This window comes from Dendropsophus ebraccatus, chromosome 2, assembly GCF_027789765.1.
Source record: "Dendropsophus ebraccatus isolate aDenEbr1 chromosome 2, aDenEbr1.pat, whole genome shotgun sequence".
Lineage (NCBI taxonomy): Eukaryota > Metazoa > Chordata > Amphibia > Anura > Hylidae > Dendropsophus > Dendropsophus ebraccatus.
In genome coordinates this window covers 35,282,868-35,309,327 of record NC_091455.1, presented here as the reverse complement: position 1 = coordinate 35,309,327, position 26,460 = coordinate 35,282,868, and the positions used below count along the sequence as shown (strand labels likewise).

Genomic DNA, 26,460 nt, shown 5'->3' with positions numbered 1-26,460 from the left:
ACTCCCATCATGCCCGGACAGCCTTAGGCTGCCACCTCTGCAAAGCTGGATAACCCCTTCACTGTTAAACTTAATTGATATACAAGCACCCATTAAAGGTGCATGCAATAAGCATCCTTGTGGCTCACCATGCATGCTTAAAGGGGTTATCCAGTGCTAAAAAAAACATGGCCACTTTCCCCCTACTGTTGTCTCCAGTTTGGGTGGGGTTTTGAAACTCCATTGAAGTAAATGGAGCTTAATTGCAAACCGCACCTGAACTGGGGACAACAGTAGGGGGGAAAGTGGCCATGTTTTTGTAGCGCTGGATAACCCCTTTAACTCTGTAGAGGATGCATATATTCTGAAACGGGACAAAGGCATAAGCCGCTGACATGTTATATCCCCTGAGGATGGAACAAGATGAAATCTGAGCACCCTGTTTTCTCCCCCAGACATCTGCACTGGGGGAGGGAGGAGACCCCTAAACACATTAGATGGATGAACGGTCGGTCCTTCCTGCGGATTGTTTGGCCATTTACTTTTGAAGTCTTCCCAGCAGATCTGATGACACGGCCGGAGCGCCAGGATATGGGGCAATGTATGGAGTCACATTACAGATATGTTATGTAAGCAGTCTCATATCAGGAACATCAGACCGGTCATTTCCGAATATGAGGAGATGGGGATAGATATATATATATATATATTATATATATGCACACACATACATACACATACACTTTAGGGTCTTCATGCACATCAGTATTTGGCCTCTATGTATCAGGTTGTATGCCTAATACCCTAAGGCCGATACTTAATAGGCTTTTGGAAATCTGCGCTGTGAGGGGCCCTTAGTCCCGAAAAGTAAAACTACTTATTAAACCCTAAGACGTTAAAAAAAATCCATTATTCTTCATGTACGACACTGAGGCGGCAGATGACTGCTTCTTCCAATGGAAAGTCTGGTTCCCAGGCACCTGTACAGGCGGCTCTGGACGGCTTCCCTGCTCCAGTTAAATACACATATTATGTATTCCATGACATCAGCAGGAATTTGGCAACACAGACGCACGTTCATTTCTGCAGAGTTGGGCAAGGAAAATCAATGCACGGCTTTGTTGCCCACCCCGGAGCGGAAGAGCATCTAAGGCGACGGACAGTAATATATGAGATCCAAGCGTCAGCTTATCAGGACGGAAATGGAGCACGTCTGAGACTGTGAGGGGTTGAGGGCAAGGAGTACTAGTGATGTCTAGTTTGTTTATGGCAGCTGATCCCTGACATCATATACTCACGTGCTATCCTGAGGACGGGCATAAAGAGGAACTGCAGCCATTTTTTTTTTCTTATCAACTGGTGTCAGAAAGTTATACAGATTTGTAATTTACTTTTATTTAAAAATCTTAGGTCTTCCAGTACTTATCAGCTGCTGTATATCCTGCAGGAAGTGGTGGTCTGACACGGTGCCATCCCTGTTCATGACAGGAATTGTCCAGAGCAGTTCCTGACATGGACAGAGGTGGCAGCATAGAGCACTGTGTCAGACTGGAAAGAATACACCACTTCCTGCAGGACATACAGCAGCTGATAAGTACTGGAAGGCTTGAGATTTTTAAATAGAAGAAAATTACGATTTTCTGACTCCAGTTCATATGAACGGGAAAAAAAAAAATTGTCCGGAGTTCCCCTTATCCTTCATCCACAGGATAGGGCGTGAGTATATGACGTCGGGATCAGTTACCATAAACAAACTAGACATCACTAGTACTCCTTGCCCTTAACCCCTCATATAACTTTCTGAAACCAGTTGATCTGAAAGGAAAAAAATATTTAGTCGGAATTCCCCTTTAATGGTGGGACTATATAAGACCATGGATGGGCAACCATCCCTGGTATAGACAAGTGTGACTCCAGCAGAAAATACACAATGTCAGATATTGTCAGAGATCTCTGGACGCGGTAACGGCGAGCAGAATGGAAAAAGATGGAAAAAGGGAAATAAAATTTATATTACATTTTATAACTGAACTAAAACTATCCACTAAAACGTCTCAGGCCCTTCAGCTCTATGTGCTCTTGGCCAATAGAGGAAAACGCGGAGAAGGATACAGAATTGGTCTTTACCTCTATCCAGCTGAGCAGTGTAATATAGCAACTACTAATGCAACTCCAGGTAAGGTTACCATAGCAATAACATCAATGAGAATAATATATACGGGGGGTAGTGTATACCAGGATTATATAAAAGGACCCTCTGAAAATGAAAGCAAAACCAGAGTGCTGTCGTGTGGCAGCGATACGAGTCGTGACAGCCGTGTTACCCTCCAGACCTCACAAAGGCGAGATTAATGGAGATCTCTCCCCACGTCAGCAGCCACTGAGCTGCCACCCACGTCTCTCCATCCTTAGGAGTGTCAGGGAATGCACATTACCTATACACACATGGCTGAGCAGGGTGCATGCAGGCAGCAACCTTCCTAGACCACAATGGAACTCTCTCACCTAGATAGGGTTAAAAAAAAAATTGCACAGGATTGCAAGGGAATAAAATATTCCCACTAGGACAATGGGATCAGTCACCTAATTCTCACTAAATATGCAACAACGCCCCAAAACTATGTCTCTCCAGCTGTTACAAAACTACAACCACCATCATGCCCTGACAGATATGACGCCACCTGTGGTTATGCAACAGGTAAAAAATACTACAAAGTATAAATAGATTACAAGCCCTTATACTTAGCCTGTTGGCCTATCAAATAGGTTATACGGTATAAAAAGCAAAAACACGCCCACTTTCTATCAGAAACAGCGCCACCCTTGGCCATGGGCTATACCTGGTATTGCAGCTCTGCCCGTGAGTTATCACCTATCGGCAGGATAGAGAATAAACATGTGCTCCACCAGAACCCCCGCCATCTCGAGCCCCTTGTGAATGGAGTGGTAGTGCCCTTGTGTCACCGCCATCCCAGACACTGCTATAGGATGGACAGCATTTATCTCAGTCCCTTAGTCCCTATCCCAGTCACTGCTATGGGATAGACAGCATTTATCTCAGTCCCTTAGTCCCTATCCCAGTCACTGCTATGGGATGGACAGCATTTATCTCAGTCCCTTAGTCCCTATCCCAGTCACTGCTATGGGATGGACAGCATTTATCTCAGTCCCTTAGTCCCTATCCCAGTCACTGCTATGGGATGGACAGCATTTATCTCAGTCCCTTAGTCCCTATCCCAGTCACTGCTATGGGATGGACAGCATTTATCTCAGTCCCTTAGTCCCTATCCCAGTCACTGCTATGGGATAGACAGCATTTATCTCAGTCCCTTAGTCCCTATCCCAGTCACTGCTATGGGATGGACAGCATTTATCTCAGTCCCTTAGTCCCTATCCCAGTCACTGCTATGGGATGGACAGCATTTATCTCAGTCCCTTAGTCCCTATCCCAGTCACTGCTATGGGATGGACAGCATTTATCTCAGTCCCTTAGTCCCTATCCCAGTCACTGCTATGGGATGGACAGCATTTATCTCAGTCCCTTAGTCCCTATCCCAGTCACTGCTATGGGATGGACAGCATTTATCTCAGTCCCTTAGTCCCTATCCCAGTCACTGCTATGGGATGGACAGCATTTATCTCAGTCCCTTAGTCCCTATCCCAGTCACTGCTATGGGATGGACAGCATTTATCTCAGTCCCTTAGTCCCTATCCAAGTCACTGCTAAGGGATGGACAGCATTTATCTCAGTCCCTTAGTTCCTATGCCAGTCACTGCTATGGGATGGACAGCATTTATCTCAGTCCCTTAGTCCCTATCCCAGACACTGCTATGGGATAGACAGCATTTATCTAAGTCCCTTAGTCCCTATCCCAGTCACTGCTATGGGATAGACAGCATTTATCTCAGTCCCTTAGTCCCTATCCGAGTCAATGCTATGGGATGGACAGCATTTATCTCAGTCCCTTAGTCCCTATCCCAGTCACTGCTATGGGATGGACAGCATTTATCTCAGTCCCTTAGTCCCTATCCCAGTCACTGCTATGGGATGGACAGCATTTATCTCAGTCCCTTAGTCCCTATCCCAGTCACTGCTATGGGATGGACAGCATTTATCTCAGTCCCTTAGTCCCTATTCCAGTCACTGCTATGGGATGGACAGCATTTATCTCAGTCCCTTAGTCCCTATCCCAGTCACTGCTATGGGATGGACAGCATTTATCTCAGTCCCTTAGTCCCTATCCCAGTCACTGCTATGGGATGGACAGCATTTATCTCAGTCCCTTAGTCCCTATCCCAGTCAATGCAGCAGTGACCACTTCAATTACTTTTTTTTTTTTTTTTAAGAGGCACTTGGGATGCTCCATTTTTTAGATAACTAGGGGGTCCTGGCATTCAGACCACCCAGTATCCATAGATCTATTCTGTGTATAGGTGATAAATGCTATTTAAAAGGTACAATCCCTTAAAAGGAATATAGACAATGAGCAACCAGTGCGCCCACTACACAGAGAGTATTGCGTACAGGCACTATAGTAATGGCTGGCACTGCCCATCACACTGCAGTAGCCTATATTCCGCACAAGACAGCAGGGGATCTGGAGCCCATATCCCCACTCTTATACCCAGCACCCTATAAGCATCAGACATGCATAATACACACCATCAGGTACTGTATGGAATCCCTGCCATTCTATTATCCTGCCCCACGCTTGGCTACTGATCTAACCCACATACAATAAAACTTTATTTCCACCGGGACCCATTGTAATTCATGATAAAGGTGGCTGGAGCTTTCAAGGAAACCCAGCTGTGAGCAGATCGGTACACGGACACACGGCACAGCCGGCTCTGGGACAGAACAATCCTGCATGACTCCATTGTCCCTGCAGACAGTGACAGACTCTCACAGTCTGAATAAACAATAGCTGCGATATGTGCTGACCATAAGCGCACACAGGTTCCTTCCTGAGCCCAGGAAAGTGTCCGCTTACAATGATGTGAATGCTGGAACATTATGTGATAACCTGGAGAAACCTACAATAACCTGACGGGAACTAATATCAGAGTGGCAGCATCACAATGTATAGCAGGACCCCGCATACAGGAAAAGGACTGTATAGAATAGCCCATTCATATCACCCTATCAGGGCATTCTGAGTCAGTGAGCTCTTCCCTCTGTCCCCACTGGAGGAGGACCCTCAGTCTGGCCAATACATAGCCCAATAATTTCATGATGATGTCATTCCTTATTCTGCCTGCGGAGGCGCTGTAGAATATCTGAAATCTCAGCACTGAGCTACACACCTGAGTATACATTACCTAACAACCAAAAAAATAATAATAAATTATATATATATATATATATATTTTTTTTTTTTTAAGTAGTTGTCAAGCAACATGTCGACAGCAACTGGTTTGTCTCCAACTATTGTCAGCCTGAGGAAGAGCAAGGGGGCTTATTTAAAGGGTTTATCCAGCAGGGGGGAAAAAAATCTTTCAAATCAACTGGTGCCAGAGATTTGCAATTTACTTCTATTAAAAAAAAATCTCGTCTTCCAGTACTTATCAGCTGCTGTATGTCCTGCAGGAAGTGGTGTATTCTTTTCAGTCTGATACCTCTGTTCAAAACAGGAGCTGTCCAGAGCAGGAGAGGTTTTCTATGGGGATTTGCTGCTTATTTGGACAGTTCCTGACATGGACAGAGGTGGCAGCAGAGAGCACTGTGTCAGACTGGAAAAACTACACCACTTTGTGCAGGACATTTAGCAGATGATAAGTATGGGAAAACTTGAGATTTTTAAATAGAAGTAAATTTCAAATCTATATAACGTTCTGAAAGCAGTTGAATAAATAAAAAGATATTTGCTGGAGGACCCCTTAAAGGCTGTGATTCTGAGGCCCTAGGTTCTAGTGAAAAATTGATCCTAAAACGACAAGAGCCCCTCCCCCCCATGCAACTTTTTCAATGTTTGGGACCATTGGTTGTGACGTATGGATAAGTCTGACCATGTGAACTCAGTCTTAAAGCAGAATACCACCCGGGACCCCCTACTGTGACGCTGCAATAAGACAATGGTGAAAGCAACAGGTCAGATCCCAGCAGCTGTCACCAGCCAGGGGCGACACATTTGTTGTGTAAACACTGGTGTGACCCCTTACACTCCCACCCGAGAGCTGTAGTCACCACTAAAACTAGAATATAAAAGAAAAACAGCAAAACAAACTTCTTTTTGGCAAAACAACATAGCAACTCACACCAGACACCAGTGCTGTGAACTACAGAAAGACATGCTGAGAGTTGTGGTTGTTTCACCATAGCTAAGGAGCTACAGGTTGCAGACCACTATTGCTGGATGCTAACAGCCGCAGTGTATGATGGGAGTTGTAGTTGTCCCTCATATCCTGTCCTCCATACTGGGCTGTCCACCGTACTGACCAGCAGCTGTGCCATAACCGCGAGCTCTGCTCTCACAGCCAGGAACAGACGTGGCTCAGGCTCACAATGTGCCATCTGTGGCAGCTGCATGTGCTCTGCTGCAATATAGCATTGTAAAGTACCCGCTGATGGGCATAAGAGCTGGTGGCATAGGAACCTGGTAGGAGGTGCAAGCAAAAGTGAATATACATCAAGACATTGGCATAGAAAACTGTCAGTCAGCATTAGGTACATATTATGGGCACCCAGTCCATGGCACTATGTGGGCACACAAGCACATTACAGGGTCATCCATTGGAACATCTCTACCAGCGCCCAGTCTCAGTGATGGCACACCATTACCAGCGCCCAGTCTCAGTGATGGCACACCATTACCAGCGCCCAGTCTCAGTGATGGCACACCATTACCAGCGCCCAGTCTCAGTGATGGCACACCATTACCAGCGCCCAGTCTCAGTGATGGCACACCATTACCAGCGCCCAGTCTCAGTGATGGCACACCATTACCAGCGCCCAGTCTCAGTGATGGCACACCATTACCAGCGCCCAGTCTCAGTGATGGCACACCATTACCAGCGCCCAGTCTCAGTGATGGCACACCATTACCAGCGCCCAGTCTCAGTGATGGCACACCATTACCAGCGCCCAGTCTCAGTGATGGCACACCATTACCAGCGCCCAGTCTCAGTGATGGCACACCATTACCAGCGCCCAGTCTCAGTGATGGCACACCATTACCAGCGCCCAGTCTCAGTGATGGCACACCATTACCAGCGCCCAGTCTCAGTGATGGCACACCATTACCAGCGCCCAGTCTCAGTGATGGCACACCATTACCAGCGCCCAGTCTCAGTGATGGCACACCATTACTTGCACCCAGTCTGCAAACTGGCACACCTCTACCAGCACCGTAACTAGCACTATACTAGCACCCAGTCTCAGCCTCACCACATTCCCCTGGGCACCGCCACACTCCTTTGAGCACCCACTCTCCGGCCCACCACACTCCCACGCAGTCTCAGCCCTGGCACACTATCCTGGGCACCCAGTCGCGGCCCCTGGCACACTATCCTGGGCACCCAGTCGCGGCCCCTGGCACACTGGCCTCTGGCAAGCTCCCCAGGACGTCCAGTCTCAGTCCCCCCAGCATGCTCCCCTGAGCTCCCAGTCTCGGCCTCTGCCACGCTCCCCTTGGCATCCAGTGTCGACCCCTGGCACGCTTACCCGGGCACCCAGTCTCGGCCCCCGCCACGCTCCCCCGGGCACCCAGTCTCGGCCCCCGCCACGCTCCCCTGGGCGCCCAGCCTCGGTCCTGGCTCACGCTCCCCTGGGCGCCCAGCCTCGGCCCCCGGCTCACTCTCCTGGGCACCCAGCCTCGGCCCCCGGCTCACTCTCCCGGGCACACTGTCTGGGTCCTGGCTCACTCTCCCGGGCACACTGTCTGGGTCCTGGCTCACTCTCCCGGGCACACTGTCTGGGTCCTGGCTCACTCTCCCGGGCACACTGTCTGGGTCCTGGCTCACTCTCCCGGGCACACAGTCTCGGTCCTGGCTCACAGTCTGGGTCCTGGCTCACTCCCCCGGGCACACTGTCTGGGTCCTGGCTCACTCTCCCGGGCACACAGTCTCGGTCCTGGCTCACTCCCCCGGGCACACAGTCTGGGTCCTGGCTCACTCCCCCGGGCACACAGTCTGGGTCCTGGCTCACTCTCCCGGGCACACAGTCTGGGTCCTGGCTCACTCTCCCGGGCACACAGTCTCGGCCCCGGCTCACTCTCCCGGGCACACAGTCTGGGTCCTGGCTCACTCTCCCGGGCACACAGTCTCGGCCCTGGCTCACTCTCCCGGGCACACTGTCTGGGTCCTGGCTCACTCTCCCGGGCACACAGTCTCGGTCCTGGCTCACAGTCTGGGTCCTGGCTCCCTCCCCCGGGCACACAGTCTCGGTCCTGGCTCACAGTCTGGGTCCTGGCTCACTCCCCCGGGCACACAGTCTCGGTCCTGGCTCACAGTCTGGGTCCTGGCTCACTCCCCCGGGCACACAGTCTCGGTCCTGGCTCACTCCCCCGGGCACACAGTCTCGGTCCTGGCTCACTCTCCCGGGCACACTGTCTGGGTCCCCGGCTCACTCTCCCGGGCACACAGTCTCGGTCCTGGCTCACTCCCCCGGGCACACAGTCTGGGTCCTGGCTCACTCCCCCGGGCACACAGTCTCGGTCCCGGCTCACTCTCCCGGGCACACAGTCTGGGTCCTGGCTCACTCCCCCGGGCACACAGTCTCGGTCCCGGCTCACGCTCCCGGGCACACAGTCTCGGCCCCGGCTCACTCCCCCGGGCACACAGTCTCGGCCCCGGCTCACTCCCCCGGGCACACAGTCTCGGCCCCGGCTCACTCCCCCGGGCACCCAGCTTCGGCACACCTCATGTACATATGATATTCCCTATACTGGTCATGCCCAGGCTCACACACTGCCCATGGGCACCAGTCCCTGTCAGCAGTCCCGGGTCCCTGTGGGCAGCTGGGGGCTCCGGGCACACACAGTCCTGTCAGGGTGAGTGCCGCCTCCTCCTACCATGGCACCAATCCTCCCGGTCACCGGTGCCAGTCCCCCGGGCAGCACTTCCCAGTAAGTCCGGTCGCAGCCCGGTCCGTGCACACAGCGCGGCTCCGGCCATGATCTCACCCCTGGCAGCAGCCGCCGCCGCCACCCCGCACTTCTGAGTCCCCGACATGTCCTACCTCAGCGCGGCGTCCAGTACAGAGCTCCCCGGGCGGACAGGGCAGGGACCAGGCCGGCACCAATGTTACTAATCACCCGACTTTAGTGCCGGACCCCGCGGCCGCCGTCTGAGCCATCAGTGAAGCGGAAGTGAGGGAACCGGAGAGTGAACGGGGAGGAGGAGGGGGGGGGAGCAGGGAGGGACGCGCGCTCCCGATGTTTCCAACAGCCGCCAGAACGCGGAAGCCGCACAGCTAGACGCGATGACGTCATGCGCGTGCACCGCCAGACCTCCTTTTTTTTTTTTTCCTGCGGAATAACGGCGGCGCGTCCTGACGTGCGAGTGCGCGCGCGGTGTGACGTCACTGGTATATCCTGTGGGCGATGTGCGGCAGGAGCTCAGTGCTGTCTTGTTGTGTGCACTGTTACTGTGTCCTGTGTGAGATACAATGGGGTCTGCTTTTCCCCAACTGGATTTTGACGAGACAAACTTGCCTGTTCCCCTGGTAACCAATAAGAGTGGAGCTTTTATTTTAAATTACGGTGTAAAAGAAAAAGCTAAGCTGTGATTGGTTGCTGTGGAAGAGATGTTTCCATGGGAGCAGGGACCTAACAACAGTCACTAGGTCGGCCATGTTAAGAAGCCTATTAGACCCTGGCAGTGTACGCCTATGTTCACACAGGGGCGTGATACCCCATAAGTGCGCATTCACAATATACATATTCTGTAAGATCCGGTACAGCCACTACACAATGTATGGAGCTCTCTGCTTCTGTCCTTCTGGCTGACCATTAGGCGTGTCAGTGTCAGACCCCATCCATCTGATTAATGGCTTAGGGTATGTTCACACTGCCTCAGTGTGCCATAGCCCGTCTATGGGAGAGCGCGCGCTCCTCTGCTGCCGCCTCTCTCCGCTCGTGACTCTCCCATAGACGGCTATGGCACAAAGAGGCAGGCGGGATTCTGCCTAATTTACTCAATGTGAACATACCCTTTTCTTGAAGATAGGCAATAAAAAATATTTCTGGGAAACCCTTTAAGGCCAGTTTAGGTACTAACTTACCTCTCCCTGTGCCTGCGGTGAGTGGCGGGACTGGCCTAGGGATCCCCGCCAGAAGGTATTGCCTGTCCCGGCTGATGGACTGGCCGCTAAGCCAATCAGTGACTGGAGCAGAGTCCCGCTGTGGTCACTGACTGGCTAAGCGGTCAGTCTATAAGCCAGGTCGTGTCTGTGAGTTTTGGAGATCCGAAAGCCTGTCGGTGGTCCCGAGGTCCGTCCCGCCGCTCGCCACGGGCATGGGAAGAGGTAACTTCGTACACCTGATCAAATTTCCCCCCTTCTGGCTGCCAGATTTAAAAAATGTCCGGACTTCTCCTTTAACCGAGTACCAGTCCGAACTTCCGTCTGCTTCTCTGGCTGAGCCGGATGTCAGGCAGGACCGCAAACAGGCAATGTATTAGCCTGGCAGCGGTGGGTTAAGTGGGAAGGGGCTACATTCTCGCAGCAGAATGAAAATCCACTGCAAGAATGTAGAGCCATAGGAATTTACAATACTGAGTATTACAGCCGAACTTGTAGCATGAAATCCGCTGTGATGTGGAATAAAAATAAGAAAATCTTAACAAAAAGTCTATGTATAACCTCAGCCAAAAAAAGGCTTCCTGCAGCCACCACTAGGGAGAGCTCTGCGAATAAAGATATAGAGAGCTGTAAAAATCCACATGCAGTGAGTGCCCCCTAGTGGCAGCTGCACAGGAAGAAGAAAAAGTTCTGCCTTCAAACATGAGCCCTTTAGCACTCACACGGTCTTCCTCTGTGAAAAGTAGCCGTATAGTAGGGAAGTGGATTTGTGTAAGGATTCCAGCATACTCAAAGTGATACCTGCCCCAACAATAGTCACTATGTTTCTGATTCTGGAAATCTGTCACAATTTTCAGCACCAACACTCTCTTACACAATATCCCTTAACAATATATAAGCTCAAGTGACAACGATTGGGTCTTGGCCTCTGAAGTAAAATTATGAGCTCTCCAATGGAGTAGTGGTATAAACGTAATAGCCTACTACAAGGGATACACATGTAGTACATATACATAATTGATGACTGGACGCTGGCATAAGAAGCGGAGTATAACATCTTAGCTGGAGTGCGAAGCAACCGGGGACAAATGACAAGACATACATGAGAAGCACATGGCCGGCAGGACCAGACTCTGGAATACTTTATTTAAGGCATTGGTCTGGGGTTGTTACAGCTTTTCACTAATTTTTAAGGGTTATTCCAGCCTAAATACTCAGGCTGCTGTAAGTTGAACCAAAAAAAAAGCAGGAAACCAACCTGTTGCTCACCAGCTGTTGCAAAACTGCATGCCCCGACAGCCTTTTGCAACAGTTGGAGTTCAATAGGTTGTTTGAGAACACTGCATTAGTCAGACCCAGCTAAACTGGCCTTATCCTTTAGGCTATGTTCACACATTATTTCTGTCAGTCTTTCGGTTAATGTTTTTTTTCAACCAAAACCAGAAGTGCGATGGAAAGATATTCACAGTTTGTGTGTTTTCCACCCACTCCTGGTTTTGGTTGAAAAAATACTGATGGAAATACTATGTGTGATCATAGCCTTATGCTGCATTATATATTGTATATGTAAACATCCTTTAAACCAGTGCTTCTCAAACTGTGAGGCGGGCCTCACCAGTGGGGCGCCCCCTAGTTGTTGGTGAGAGCCAGTTTTCACAAATTAACTATGATCTGCACAGTCCTTTTGCTTTTTTGCAGAAATCTCTATTTTAGCAACATTATTAATATATTTTGTACTGATTTATTAGTATATAGAGCTTGGGAGGCAGGTGAAAGCATTATTGTCAGCTTTCAAATAGACTTTCACCACAGATGTTGAGGCCCAGGCACCCTCTTGGTCAGTCTGGTGAGGCCCAGCCATTGCCTTGTGTAAAGCTCCTCTGCTGGTGGAATTCTTCAGCAAATAAAGAGTTAATGCTGCTCAGGCTGTGCGCTGGGGTGGGATTACACTCAGAGCTTTCCAGTGCAGTGATGGATAATAAAACTACAAGACCCATGATCCCCCAGGGTCAGTGGGGGAGGAGCTAAGAGGAGGGAGGAGGAAAGAGGATGCTGGGGTGGCAAGGACAGTGTGGTTTTGGGATGCTGCTGGAAGCAAGTGAAGAGACCCCTGTGTTTGCTCAACTAAAAGACATTTATCACCCCATAAAGCACCTGCAAAGAACCTGCCTGTTATCAGACACATGCCCGGGCTGTGAGTACAACCAGTTACAGTGTGCAACAAGTTATAGTGTTGGTGTGAGGCGGCCACCATCTCAGGAAGGACACATGGTGGATGTGTAGTGCTGTCAGCCATTTCTAAGCAGAAGATAACAGTAGCACATACTTACAGGAGCCGCATCACATGCAGCCCCAGTGTTCTACATATAACCCTGCAGACTGGAGGGAAAATACAGGGAATAAATACAAGTGCTGTGAGGTGTATGTGTGACAGTGAGGGGAATAAGTGACAGCCCCACCTGCATGTAAAGAGAGAGAGACCACAGCTAAAGCCCATCAGTCCCCTGCACTGTTATCTGTCATCTGTTTGGGAGCTACTTCATTCACAGCTGTGCACATGCTGGACTTCTCTGGGTTTTGGTACTAGAGGACTATGGACACATTTTTCCTCCTTAACCCTGTTTTTTTTCTTACCTCAGACAAAACCCTCTGAGAGCATTTTTGAACCAGTTGGATCATAAAATTACAGTTTATTGTGTGATTAGATGTCTATGCATGTGTAATTAATAACATTACCTTAAGTTCATTATTGGTGGTTAATTGGCAAATCATTTTCTTTTGTTGCTGTTTGCTACTTGTCTATTGTGTTACCTGCTCTAAGGACAATTCTACTAACCTGTCCCAATAAATGTGTTTTCCTGCTGTCAAAGAAACTGTGTCAGAGAGTTGGGGAATATTTGGGGTGTCACCAAGGTTTCAGGCAGGGGTCTTATCCAATTATTATAATAAAGCTCCACCTACGGGTGTGCTACACTTGGTCTGTTGGGTGAGGCTCCAGTAGAAAAAGTTTGAGAAGCCCTGCTTTAAACGGAAAGTAGCAGCAGGTTAGATACTTCTACAAGGCACTGGGGCTGAAGGTAAGTTTCTTACCTTCATCCTCGGCATGGTTTTGGGGATATTAGCAGTTTAATATGCTAATTAGGTGTTCGGTGCACTGAGGACAGGGCTACCGCCGACAATGCACCAATCCACCCAGCCGACGAGGGGTGGGGCGGATCTGTGAATTGAGTGTGGTATGCCCACCCCCAGTGCACCAAAACTCCTATTAAGCATATAGAATAAACTACTAATATCCCAAGTAACTGCGCCACGGATGAAGTTAAGAAACTAGCCTTCATCCTCTGCACCCCTTACCTTATAGCAGGGATGGGGAACCTTCAGCCCTCCAGCTGTTGCAAAACTACACTTCCCATCATGCCTTGACAGCCAAAGCTTTGCCCTATAGGGACAGATCTGCAGCTTTAAAGCTTCTCACCTGCTAATAGTTTCCCTTTTACCTCATCCATAGCCGGATACTACACTGGAATACATTTGGAAACATGATAAAATGTGAATGGGTGGAGGCATTATTGTTACAGATCCATATATTCACTTCCAGATTTTATTGAAAGGAAAAGCCTGACACTTGATAAGTATATTTCATAAAGCTGTCCGTTGAGCTTTTTAAAGGGGTTATCCAGCACTACAAAAACATGGCCACTTTTCCCCCTACTGTTGTCTCCAGTTCAGGTGTGGTTTGCAATTAAGCTCTATTTACTTCAATGGAACTGAGTTTCAAAAGTCCACCCAATCTGGAGACAACAGTAGGGGGAAAGTGGCCATGTTTTTGCAGCGCTGGATAACCCCTTTAACAAAAGATGGATGACTGCTTTATTAAGCGTATCTCAAACCGCTGCTACCCAGAGAGTTTCCTGAAAACCAAATGCAGAGTAGCATATTCAGTGCTATAGAAAGGCCTGCTTTAGGGTAGCTTCACACGGGCGGGCTCGCAGCGAGAATCTCGCTGCGAGCCCGGCAGGTCCTGTCAGTTTCCATAAACTACATACTTGCTGCGGACCGCAGCGAGTATGTAATTGTACCGCGCTTAACCCCTTCTACTCCCGCCCGGCTCCCCCGCTGTAAGCAGCATACATTACCTGTCCTTGCTGCACGGGTCCGGCGTCCTGCTCTCCCGCCCGGCCAATCAGTGGCTGCGGCTGGGCAACACACTAATTGGCCGGACGGGAGAGCAGGACGCCGGACCCGAGCAGCAAGGACAGGTAATGTATGCTGCTTACAGCGGGGGAGCCGGGCGGGAGTAGAAGGGGTTAAGCGCGGTACAATTACATACTCGCTGCGGTCCGCAGCAAGTATGTAGTTTATGGGAACTGCCAGGACCTGCCGGGCTCGCAGCGAGAATCTCGCTGCGAGCCCGCCCGTGTGAAGCTACCCTAAAAGGATTTCTTAAAGACAAACTCACAAACTCACATACCAGGGCCATGAAAAGGGATGTCTGGAATTTGAAGTGTTCAGGCAGGCTTAAAAATAAAAACCAGAACTGTTCTAGTCTGACAGTGCTGTTACTTTTTCCTACACTCCTCCTCATTCCTGAGATATAGGTACTTATATCTGTACTTTTCACTGAATTGTCCAAAGGGTGAGAGCTTTATTGCAGAATGGGTGTGAATGCTAGTATGTGGTGCTTCATAAACATGATTCAGTGAGCTGACCCCCATCAGCTTCCTAATTGCTCTCCTTTATGGTGCGTTTACACAGGCAGATTTATCTGATAGATTTTTTAAGCCAAAACCAGGAATGGATTTGAAAAGAGGAGAAATCTCAGTCTTTCCTTTATGATCTATGCTCTGTTTATAGGCTGTTCCTGGCTTTGGCTTCAAAAATCTGTCAGATAAATCTGTCTGTGTAAACACAACATAAACCTGGCTGTTAAATTACTGCCAACCTGATGATTCAGTGAAAAATACAGATAGTCAACCAACTGCTGTCAGTTTGGGTGATCAGATTGGCAGTCAGGCCACATGGGATCGGTTATCCAATAGGGCCCCAATCCAGATGTAAAAGTATCAGGTCTGATATTAGGCTTCTAATCTGGACTCTGAATTATTTTGGGGTTTCAATTAATTTGTTGGGGTTGCAGCTATAATAGACACAAAATTGCATCCATATTAGACTAGTGTGAAACCAGCCTTATGCTATGTTCTCACAATGTAAAAATAAGGGCAAATAACATCTGTTGCTGCAAAAAAGTACGGCCGTTATTTGCCCGTATTTTTACATTGTGAAAAGATAGCCTTCAGGTATGTTCTGATGCATTTTTAAAAGGAACTTACCAGTCCATGTTCCCACGCTGTTTGTTTCACCCCCTGCAAGGCTCGGGAGGCAGAACTCTGCTGCCAAGGATGGGTGGCTATCTCAAATAGTGGCCGGGCATCCAATCAGTGTTAGGGGGAGTACTAGGCTGGCCTGATCGAGCGATGTGGTGACCCGGCAGCCTATCAGGAGCTCCGGAGCATTGGGCCAATCACAAGCCATCCAATGCGGAGTAAGTTCAGGTGGGAAATATAAATAGTTGGGGTCTGCTCTTTAGGGCGTTACATCCAAGAATGTAGGTACTAGAGGCGAGCGAATTTACAGTAATAACAAAGCAAATTGCTTCATTATTTCAGAAATCTACTCATCAATCTGCTGCCTTTTAACTGCCTGACGCTCCTCCCCGGGTTCCTGGAAAAGCTGGATCCAGTCCTAGGAATCTTCTCCAAGTTTCCCAGGACTGGATCCAGCTTTTCCCAGCAGAGAAAGTGAACTGGGTACAGTTCAGGGATGCTGTTTCCCTATGGATGTGACACAAAGCTTGGAAATAAAAAGTCTCAGCCTTCTCTTTATACATGTCCCCTGTCCTCCATCTCATTTAATCTTGGCTTTGACTTCAAAATGTTCAGCACCTGGAAGCCTATGGTGGCTCTTTAGACAGTGAATAGAATTGCAGGGAAATTGCTTCCCCATTCTCTGGACTGGTGGGGGTCTTGAGGGTCAGTAATCAGCTTGTTATCCAGTATCCTATGGATAGGATATAACACACTGAGATGGGTATACCCTTTTAAAAGTCTATACATCAGGTTTTCTTTTTCATTAAAACACAGCTTATGTATTATGTAGAGCTCTATGAACTGTGCTGTAGCCAGGAAAGGTTAAAAAAAAAAATTGTTCATGTGAAACACCTTCATGTAAGATAATGTAAAAAGCTGGCGACCCATCACAAATTACTAGACCTTTAAAAAAGGTCAGCATATTGTCAGCAGAAATGCTATAGATTTACTAGAATATATGCATTGTACTATTTAGGCATTGTTCTTCCTGTGGGCAGGCACCATAGACTTAATAAATCTTATGTTGTCTGTCATCCTTTGGGTTCCCTGATTTTGGATGTCTTATATGAGCAGATGCTAGGGCTGGAAAAGATTGCTGGAAGCCCCTAATGTGTGATCAAAACACCTTAGAGTGTCTGTGCCCTAGGCCTGCGTCACCTCTCTATCCTTCCTCCCCATCCTTTCCTCATGAGGAACACCCCAGGCAGGATTTCTCCTATTCATCAGCAGTGCACATGTATCTTAACCATCCAGCACATGTGCAGTGTTCAGACAAGTGGTGAATAGAGGAAATCCCGCCTAGGGGTGTTCCTAATGGTGAAGAGGGTGGGGAGGAGGGACGGAGGGGCGGTGCAGGCCTCAGGCACAGACACTCTAGGCCACCTCAATTTTACACAGGGCTGCAAGTTTAAAAGTTGTTTCTTAGGACAATAACTTAATCACCTGCCGAACGGACCCCAGAACAGATCTTGGATTAAAAGCAGCTATCTGAAGGTACAAGCGGTTTGGGGAGACAGATTGTGGGTACAGAGTCGCTTTACACCTTCACATATATGTAGACCACCACCAATCTTCATCCTTTAGCCGAAACTTTGTCAGCTTACTGAATTGCATAGTTAAAAAGCTAAACGTTTTGGTGTGACTTTGCAGTATATAGTTGAAGCGCTCAATGGATATCAAATACTAGAAGACTGGCAGCAGCTGTGAGGGATTTTCTGTCTTCTGATCAGGGCTTCCCAGTTGGTGAAACAAGCCACTTGGCATCACATTTTCCTTCCATGTGCCAGCAGTGCCACTATACTATTAGCTAAGCCTTTTATCCTCTTCCAGGAACCTGACAGTGTTTCCTTCACAGCTCAGCTACATGAGCGATATCTGCCTGGGTGACCATACAGAATCATTATTACAACACATAACAAGGGGCCGACTTCTCCCTTTGTAGTTATAAAAAAAAGGTTGGCACTTACCTAGAATTAATACAATACCAATTGCAAAAAAGTTGGGACCCTGTGCAAAATGTAAATCAATATAAATAAATATATATACACCAGCCAGGCCACTGCTTTTAGAGCAGAGTAATGGTCAGTAACCTAGCAATATTTGCAAAAACAGATGAGACCTACAAAGTTAATTATGTTAGTTAAGATGGGAACCCCCCCTTTCGACATCAATGACGACTAATAATTCTAAAGACTGGAGAACCCTCTAGTGGGCCACATCACCATGACTTTCTTGATGGCTTGCTTATATGATGATCCTCCTATTAAAACTATAAATACAAAAAGGTTCTTAAACCATTTCCATAAACAGGCACTGTTGTTAAAACACATTTTTCATAGAGCAATAGTACTAGTGAATACAAGAAACATTATAATATATCTTATCAGACAAAAATCTGATTATCAAGCACCTTTTCCCCTGCTTCCTCCTTCCTGCTAAACTGTCCACTCTGAAAAATCAGCCCAGTCCTATCCTGTAGCTAACTCAGGGATCAAGTTAAAAGGAAGACATCTCTTAGGGTGAGGGGCGAGGTGGGAGGGAGCACTTGGGTACACAGAGTAAAGGCCCTATTACATATAATGATTATTGAGCTAATACGTAATAGAAGGCAACGATCAGCCGGCATGAACGATGTTGGCTGATCGTTGCAGTTGTTTGTCCTTCAACATGTTGAAAGACAAACGACTCATGCAGCATCAATGTGCTGCCATCACTCCGCGGAATAGGAGCCTCGGCAGCAGACCACCGCTATCCCCTATGGGCTGCCCAGAAAATCTAGCAATCACCTGGGAAGCACCCCCCCCCCCCCCCCCCCCCCCGCTGCTCCCCGCGGCCTTCACTGTACTCACCCACTTGCTGCCACTGCGTGTAATAGCGGCAGCAGCGAGCAGGGAACGAGGAGCAAACGAGCGCTGACAGTGCTTGTTTGGTCCTCTAGTTGCCTCATGTAATAGGGGCTTAAGACAGCTAAGAGACAGCTCTGTAAATAGGGGTCCCATTACACAATCAGGCAGAGTCTGGCAGATATCGAACTGCGTAATAAATGATCAGCGGAGAAGTCAGTCATCCTCAGATCATTGTCTTTCAGCATGTTCAAAAGTCATCGGCCACTGACTGACCATTGCTTATTGTAGTAGTGATGCGTGGCCAACAGATGATGACAGTGTAAAGTAAAATAATAAACATTATACTTACCTCTCCAGGCTGCCCCGATGTCCTACTGGCTTGCTCCTGCGCTCCCCGCAGGAGCAACCGCCGTTTACACTTCCGAGCCTGTCTCAAAAGTTACAGGCCGCTCAGCCTATCACTGACCGAGAAGGGACAGCACAACAGATTGGCTAAGCGGCCTGTCACTTCAGAGACAGGCGCAGGAAGTGTCAGCGGTGGCTGCCGTGAGTGAGACCAGTGGTGCCTGGAGAGGTAAGTATGCCTATTGCTTTTAACATGTGCTTTTATAACTAGCTGATAGACCATGATTATGCACGCATGCGCGCAAAACGCATTGGTCGTGCAGAGCAGCAAGGATTTTAAATGGAATATGCAATAAAGTTTTAAACTTTTAACTACTTATTTTTGGAGTGCTGGAAACTGTACTACTTCTATTTAGTTTTGGACTTGGACTGTTGGCCGGCGCTGGATCTGTGCACCCTCCTACAACAAATTGTAATCCTATATCATCTATAAGGTGAGCTGGTGTCACTTTTTGATTTTTCTGGTTTATTTTGGTTACTGTATCTTTTTAGTCTGTGCACACCTAACAAAATAAAAGTCACCTGAAATGACAGGTACCATCATTTTTGTATGGACCCTCACCCAACAAAGTGATGCCGGGGCTGCACCATCAGTGGTGAACATTCATGCAAAAATATAAGCTATTCTCAGTCTACCCAAACTCTTTATAACAAAAGTACAAAAAATAAAGTCAGTAGTGTTCCTAAACCCGTGATTGTTGCAGACAGGCAAACGACTGTGCAGCTTATAGTCACTTTTTTAAAAGCTGTCCCCCCCCCCTGCGCGCGCTGTGCCTCAACAGCAACTAGGGGGCACCTCACAGTTTGAGCACTGTTTTACATCATAAAACTAAGTTGTATACTTTGTCATTAAAGCGACTCTGTACCCACAATCTGACCCCCCCCAAACCACTTGTACTGTCAGATAGCTGCTTTTAATCCAAGATCTGTCCTGCGGTCCGTTCGGCAGGTGATGCAGTTATTGTCCTAAAAAACAACTTTTAAACTTGCATCCCCGTGCCCAACAGCCGGGGCTTAGAGTATCTGTGCCTGTCCCTCCTCCCCACCCTCTTCATCATTAGGAATGCCACTGGAACATTTTCTCCATGCTGAACACTGCACAGGTGCCTTAATGATCCAGCCCATGTTCAGTATTCACATAGCTGATGAATAGGAGACAATCTGCCTGGAGCCTTCCTAATGATGAGGAGGGCGGGGAAGAGGGACAGAAAGGGTGTGCCAGCCTAATGCATACACAATCTAAGCCCCGGCCCCTAAGCCCAGGGCTGACAGTTTAAAAGTTGTTTTTTAAGACAATAACTCAATAACTGCATCACCTGCCGAATGGACCCCAGGACAGATCTTGGATTAAAAGCAGCTATCTGAAGGTACAAGTGGTTTGGGGGGGGGGGGGGGGGGGTCAGATTGTGGGTACAGAGTCGCTTTAACCACCTACTAATCTTTCTTTAATACATAAAATAAGACCCTAAACATTAAACCCTTTAATGCATTGTCACTTTTTGTCTGATAGTAGACATGCCTTCACATTTTACAGATCACTACAGAGTACAGTACATGTTCAGTACATTGTACGGAAGAACTTTTAAAGCTTGTGACTTTCCAAGGGCTTTTATTGATGTCATTTTGTGCCTAAGATTTGCCACACAACAATAGACCTGTCTTGTGATGGCCATGATTACTATGGTGCATGGAACTGTCATCTCCAGATAAATAATGAAATATGTAATTTTTAGTTATTATGAAGCTTTCATTCCCACTTGCTTAGGATGACTCAGCTGTGCTTGAAACGAAACCTACGTCACCGCTGAGCCATAAATACTAAAAAAAAAAAAAAAAAAAAATTCTGAACCTCTCAGATGCTTGAGTTCCCATCTACTTAGTAAGAACGAGACGGGTCACATGCTTAGTTTTTTTTTTGGGGCACTCTTGATATACACTTCTCTTGTGTAGTTTATTATTCCATAAAGGAACACAATGGGCCATGATACTAATGATGTCAACGACCTCGATTACTAGTGAATGAGCTGATACAAAAAAAGGGGAAACTCCTGTAATTTTCCTCGTAAATTCTCCACTATAATTGTAATGTCTGATGCTACTGATGGAACTTTCTGAATAATAAAGTATCACACATTAACAATTATAAACCACTGACAAGAGATAAGCGAGTTGAATCCTACAAACCAAGATTTATTATTATTTTCAGTTCGGTACCAAACATTTTGCAAAGCTCGAAACGAGTTCGTAAATATTGCGGCCACACATTTTAATATACATAAAAAGCCAATCACTGGCTGCCACGCTGTCCCGTCTCAGTCAATGATTGGCTGAGCGAGCTGTCACGTTCATCTTGGAAGTGACCGCCCACTCATCCAATCACTGACTGAGACAGGACAGTGCCGCAGGCAGTGATTGGCTGAGCCAGCTGTCACCCCTGAGACAAGAGTGACAGCCTTCTCAGCCAATCACTGGCCGTGGCACTGCCTCAGTCAGTGATTGGATGAGCAGACTGTGACACCCTAGGCGAGTGAGATGGGACAGCACCATGGCCAGTGATTGGCTGAGTGGGTTGTCACTCTTGTCTCAGGGGTGATAGCCCACTTAACCATTCACTGGATGTGGTACTGTCCTGTCTCAGTCAGTGATTGGCTGAGGGGGCTGTCACTCTTGTCTAGGGAGTCACAGTCTGCTTGTCCAATCACTGACAGAGACAATGCCATAGGCAGTGATTGGCTGAGCGGGCTGTCACTCTCATCTCAGGGGTGACAGCCCGCTTAGCCAATTACTGGCCGCGGCGCTGTCATGTCTCAGTCAGTGATTGGCTGAGCAGGCTGAGGCGGCTGCTTAGGACACTGGAGACCAGAGAAGGAGGACACTGGGAGAGCGTGGACAGGTAAGTATTCATGAGCTAAAAGCCTGAAAGCATTTAGCTGTTTTAGTGCGGTGCGTTTCAGGTTCAGTTCAGACAAACCCGAACATAGCTTCAAAGTTCGGCGAACTTAGCAAGCCAAACTTTTGAAAAGTTTGCTCATCTCAAGTGACAACATCAAATATACTTAGTCCTGCTCCTGCTGTCCACACACAATGGAAATGGTAGTTCGGCAGCTTTGACACCATTGTATAAATGATATAAGGCTGTTAACAACCAAACGCATCACTCCCTGTAGAGTTTGCTCAGTGCTTGTGACATGCATGCTGCTGCATAGGGCACAGTCTGCAGCCTCTCCTGTGTACTTTTTCCTTAGACCTGTATATTTGGAACTCAATCATCTTATTCTTATAGTGAATCTGTTAGCTAGAATTTAGGTTCCATAGTAAGATAACTGTTAGAAGACACATGGTACCTTTCATATCAGTCTGTGCTTCCAGAATGTAGATGTCACGATTGGCAGGTGAAGACAAGACACTCGACAGTGGGCCCTAAATCTGACCCCACCCACTGTCACCTGCCTACTTGCCTCGGTCGACCCTAGGCGGTCGCGGACAACCACAAAGACAATCCCTATGCTGTATACGTGCAGAACATAAAACGCAGACAGACAGACAAACACAATGCGGAGAGTAAACTAGCCGAGTCAGAAACCAAACGAGCAACGCAGTACAAAATCAGAACCGAGCGGAGAGTCAGGGGACAGGCAAAAAGGTCAGAATCCAGGCAATACCAATGGGAAAGGAAAGGGCAGGATACAAGGGACTGGGGAGCTGAGATCAGAAACAACTAATAGCCAGCGATTAGAGGCTGGCACTGATAACACTTTATACTGGATCAGGAGCCCGGACCAAAGGCTGATTGGTCCGGTCTCCTGAATCCAGACACATAGCAGCTGATGCGCTGCAGGCTGAGCGGCAGAGAGATCCGTCGCTCAGCCTGAGCTCAACAGCACTCAGCTGCTCGGCCGGGCGACGTACACTAACGCGAGACCCGCGGCTCCCCTGGTTACTAGGGACGCCGTCGGGTCTCCGTGACGTCACCCGGCCCGGCCGAGGAGGGCGGCGCTGCGCTCCATCCGGAGCAGACGACGCTGGAGCGCGGTCAGGTAAGTTCCTGACATTACCCCCCCCTTCAGGAGGGGCCTCCGGACCCTTACCTAAGGGACCAGGCTTAGATGGATTTTGTAGATGAAACTGTCTAACTAGACATGATGCATGCAAATCTCTACTAGCTACCCAAGAGCGCTCCTCTGGCCCAAATCCCTTCCAATGAACTAAATATTGCAAAGAACTCTGAACCCAACGAGAATCCAGAATTCTCTACACCTCATATTCCAGTTCACCCTGAATGACCAACGGAGCGGGAGGAGCAGACGGAATCACCGGATTAACAAATTTTTTCAATAGCGATTTATGAAAAACATCGTGAATTCTAAGACTCCTAGGCAACAGCAGCTTAAATGAAACTGGATTTATGATCTCTACTATAGGATAGGGACCAATGTATTTAGGAGACAGTTTACCAGATGGTGTCTTTAATTTCAAATTTCTAGTGGAGAGCCACACCTTGTCACCTACCCTGTACTCAGGGCCAGATATGCGTCTTTTATTAGACTGTTTTTTACAATTCTCTTGAGCTTTAACCAGGTTCTGCAGAGCCTGGGCCCAAACTGTGCACAGTTTTCTGTAAATTCTTTCGGCGGATGGATTAGTGGATTCGGACGCATGTACAGAAGAACAACGAGGATTAAACCCAAAATTACAAAAGAACGGCGACATTTTGAGAGACTGACTTTCACGATTGTTTAGGGCAAATTCAGCCAATGGTAAGTATTCTCTCTATTTCTCCTGTGAGCCTGCAACGAAACACCTTAAGAATTGCTCCAGTGACTGATTCACCCTCTCCGTTTGTCCATTGGATTGTGGATGAAAGGCTGAAGAAAATGACAAAGATATACCTAGGCGACCACAAAACTCTTTCCAGAATCTAGATATGAACTGTACTCCCCGGTCAGACACAATATTCTCTGGTACCCCATGCAACCATAAGACATGATTAATAAAAAGAGAGGCCAAAGTACGAGCATTGGGAAGTTTGTTGAGAGGAATTAAATGACACATCTTCGAGAACCTGTCAACAACCACCCAAATCACCGTTTTACCCTTAGAGGGTGGTAAATCAGTTATAAAATCCATGGAGATGTGGGTCCAAGGTCTAGCAGGCAGAGGCAGGGGTTGAAGAAGTCCCTCCGGTAACCTGCGAGGAACCTTGGACCTGGCGCAAATCTCACAGGCTTCTACAAACAGTTTAGTATCCGTGGCCCAGGATGGCCACCAATAATGACGAGACAGTAGATATTTGGTACCAGCAATACCTGGATGACCTGCCAGTACTGAACAATGTGTTTCTTCCAACACTCTCAACCGAAGATTAGGGGGAACAAATAGTTTATTTTCCGGGGTGTTTCTAGGCGCCATGGACTGAGACTGAACCACCTGAGCAGCCAGATCAGGCTGCAGAATTGCCACCACCACCCCAGGAGATAAGATGGTTTCGGATTCTTTTACAGGGACTTCGTTAATACTGAAACTACGAGATAAAGCATCTGCCCTTACATTCTTGGAACCTGGTCTGAAGGTGATTTCGAAATCAAATCGTGCAAAAAACAATGCCCATCTGGCTTGCCGTGGAGTAAGGCGCTTGGCTTTATCTAAATAAACGAGGTTTTTATGATCGGTTAGAACCTTAATTTTGTGTTTAGCCCCCTCTAAAAAATGTCTCCACTCATCAAATGCCCACTTAATGGCAAGGAGCTCTCTATTGCCAATGTCATAGTTGCATTCGGTCTTGGAGAACTTTCTAGAGAAGTAGGCTATGGGTCGGAGGTTAGTGAGTGTTACGGGACCTTGTGACAGGACAGCCCCTACACCCACCTCAGATGCATCTACCTCGACAATAAAAGGTAATTCAAAGTTAGGTTGAATCAACACCGGAGCGGCAGAAAAACATGTTTTGAGTTTGTCGAAGGCCAGAATGGCTTCAGGAGTCCAGTTATCCATATCGGAACCCCTTCTGGTAAGATCAGTTAAGGGTTTAGCAATTACTGAGAATCCCTTAATAAATTTTCTGTAGTAGTTGGCGAAACCCAGAAATCTTTGAAGAGCTTTAAGATTCCTTGGGCGTTCCCACTTTTCAATGGCTGCCACCTTAAGGGGATCCATACCAAAAGAACTAGGGGTGATCTTATATCCCAGAAAAGAGACCTCCTGAACACCAAACTGGCACTTCGACAACTTCGCAAATAACTGATTATGTCTTAAAAGTTCCATAACTCTGCGAACATGGTTGACATGTGAAGACCAATCTGGAGAAAAAACCAAGATATCGTCCAAGTACACTACTACAAAACGACCCAGGTACTCACGAAACACATCATTGACGAAGCGTTGGAAAACTGCGGGCGCATTACACAACCCGAAGGGCATGACTAGGTATTCAAAGTGTCCCTCGGGGGTATTGAATGCAGTTTTCCACTCGTCACCTTCCCTTATTCGAATTAAATTATAGGCCCCCCGGAGGTCGATCTTAGAAAACCACCGGGCCCCCACAATCTGATCAAACAAATCTGGAATCAAAGGGAGCGGGTGTTGATCCTTAATGGTGATTTTATTTAGCTCCCGATAATCAATGCAGGGGCGTAATCCACCATCTTTTTTGCCTACGAAGAAAAATCCGGCCCCAAGGGGAGAACAGGAGGGACGGATGTGACCCTTGTGTAAGCTTTCCTTAATATAATCCCGCATAGCTTCCCTTTCTGGTCGAGACAAATTAAAGATACGCCCTTTCGGGTATTTAGATTCAGGAACCAAATCGATAGCACAATCGTATGGACGATGAGGGGGTAGTTCATCCACCGATTTTTCATCAAAAACATCACGAAAATCAGACAAAAACTCGGGGATCTCCCCTTCTAATGAAGAACATCCTGTTAAATTTAACGAAAGACAGTGAGCAGCACACTCGGGCCCCCATTGGACGAGTTCTCTGCTTGCCCAATCAAAAACAGGGTTATGCTGGGTCAACCAGGGCAAACCTAAAATAACATTGGAAGACAAATTGTCCATAACCAGAAAATCAAGACACTCCGAATGGATCGACCCCACTTTTACTTCTAGAGGAGGAGTGATATATTTCACTCTACCTTGAGCCAGTGGGGTAAAGTCCGCCCCAGTAATACTCAGCGGGCATTTAAGCTGAAGTGGACATACCTCCAGACTGGCCCAAAACCCGGAAGTAATAAAATTAGCGGATGCCCCTGAATCAATACACTTCTCACCCAAACATAGTGAGATGGGGACCATTAATTTATTCTTATCGAGTGGTACCTGTGCGCCTGAGTGACCCCCTCGATAGTCACTCAGGCGCTGGAGTTTTCCGGCGATGATCCAGGCTTGGAAGTACACTCCCGAACACGGTGTCCAGCTTTGCCACAGTACAGACACAGATTATGTTGCATACGATGGGCCCGTCTAGTTTTCGCATCGGTAGCACCGATCTGCATGGGTTCCTCCGGAGGTGGTAACGGGGAAGGAGGAGGTTTAGAAGGAGACAGAAAAGAGGTAGGGGTTTTACAGAGTTCAATGGTTCCTTTCTCCCTACGTCTGTCCCGCGTACGACGATCCACCCTGATGG

The 26,460-nt window shown here is 47.8% G+C and overlaps 1 protein-coding gene across 2 annotated transcripts in view; it reads right to left on the bottom strand.

The window, feature by feature from the left end:
- The window catches only part of RNF19A (ring finger protein 19A, RBR E3 ubiquitin protein ligase), a 64,074-nt gene extending 54,662 nt beyond the window's left edge, over positions 1 to 9,412 (bottom strand). For both annotated transcript variants that reach the window (XM_069957330.1, XM_069957328.1), the window contains exon 1: positions 9,158 to 9,412. The gene's annotated coding sequence lies outside the window, so the exon portion shown is untranslated. The remainder of the gene's footprint in view (positions 1 to 9,157) is intronic.
- Positions 9,413 to 26,460: the final 17,048 nt, after the last annotated feature.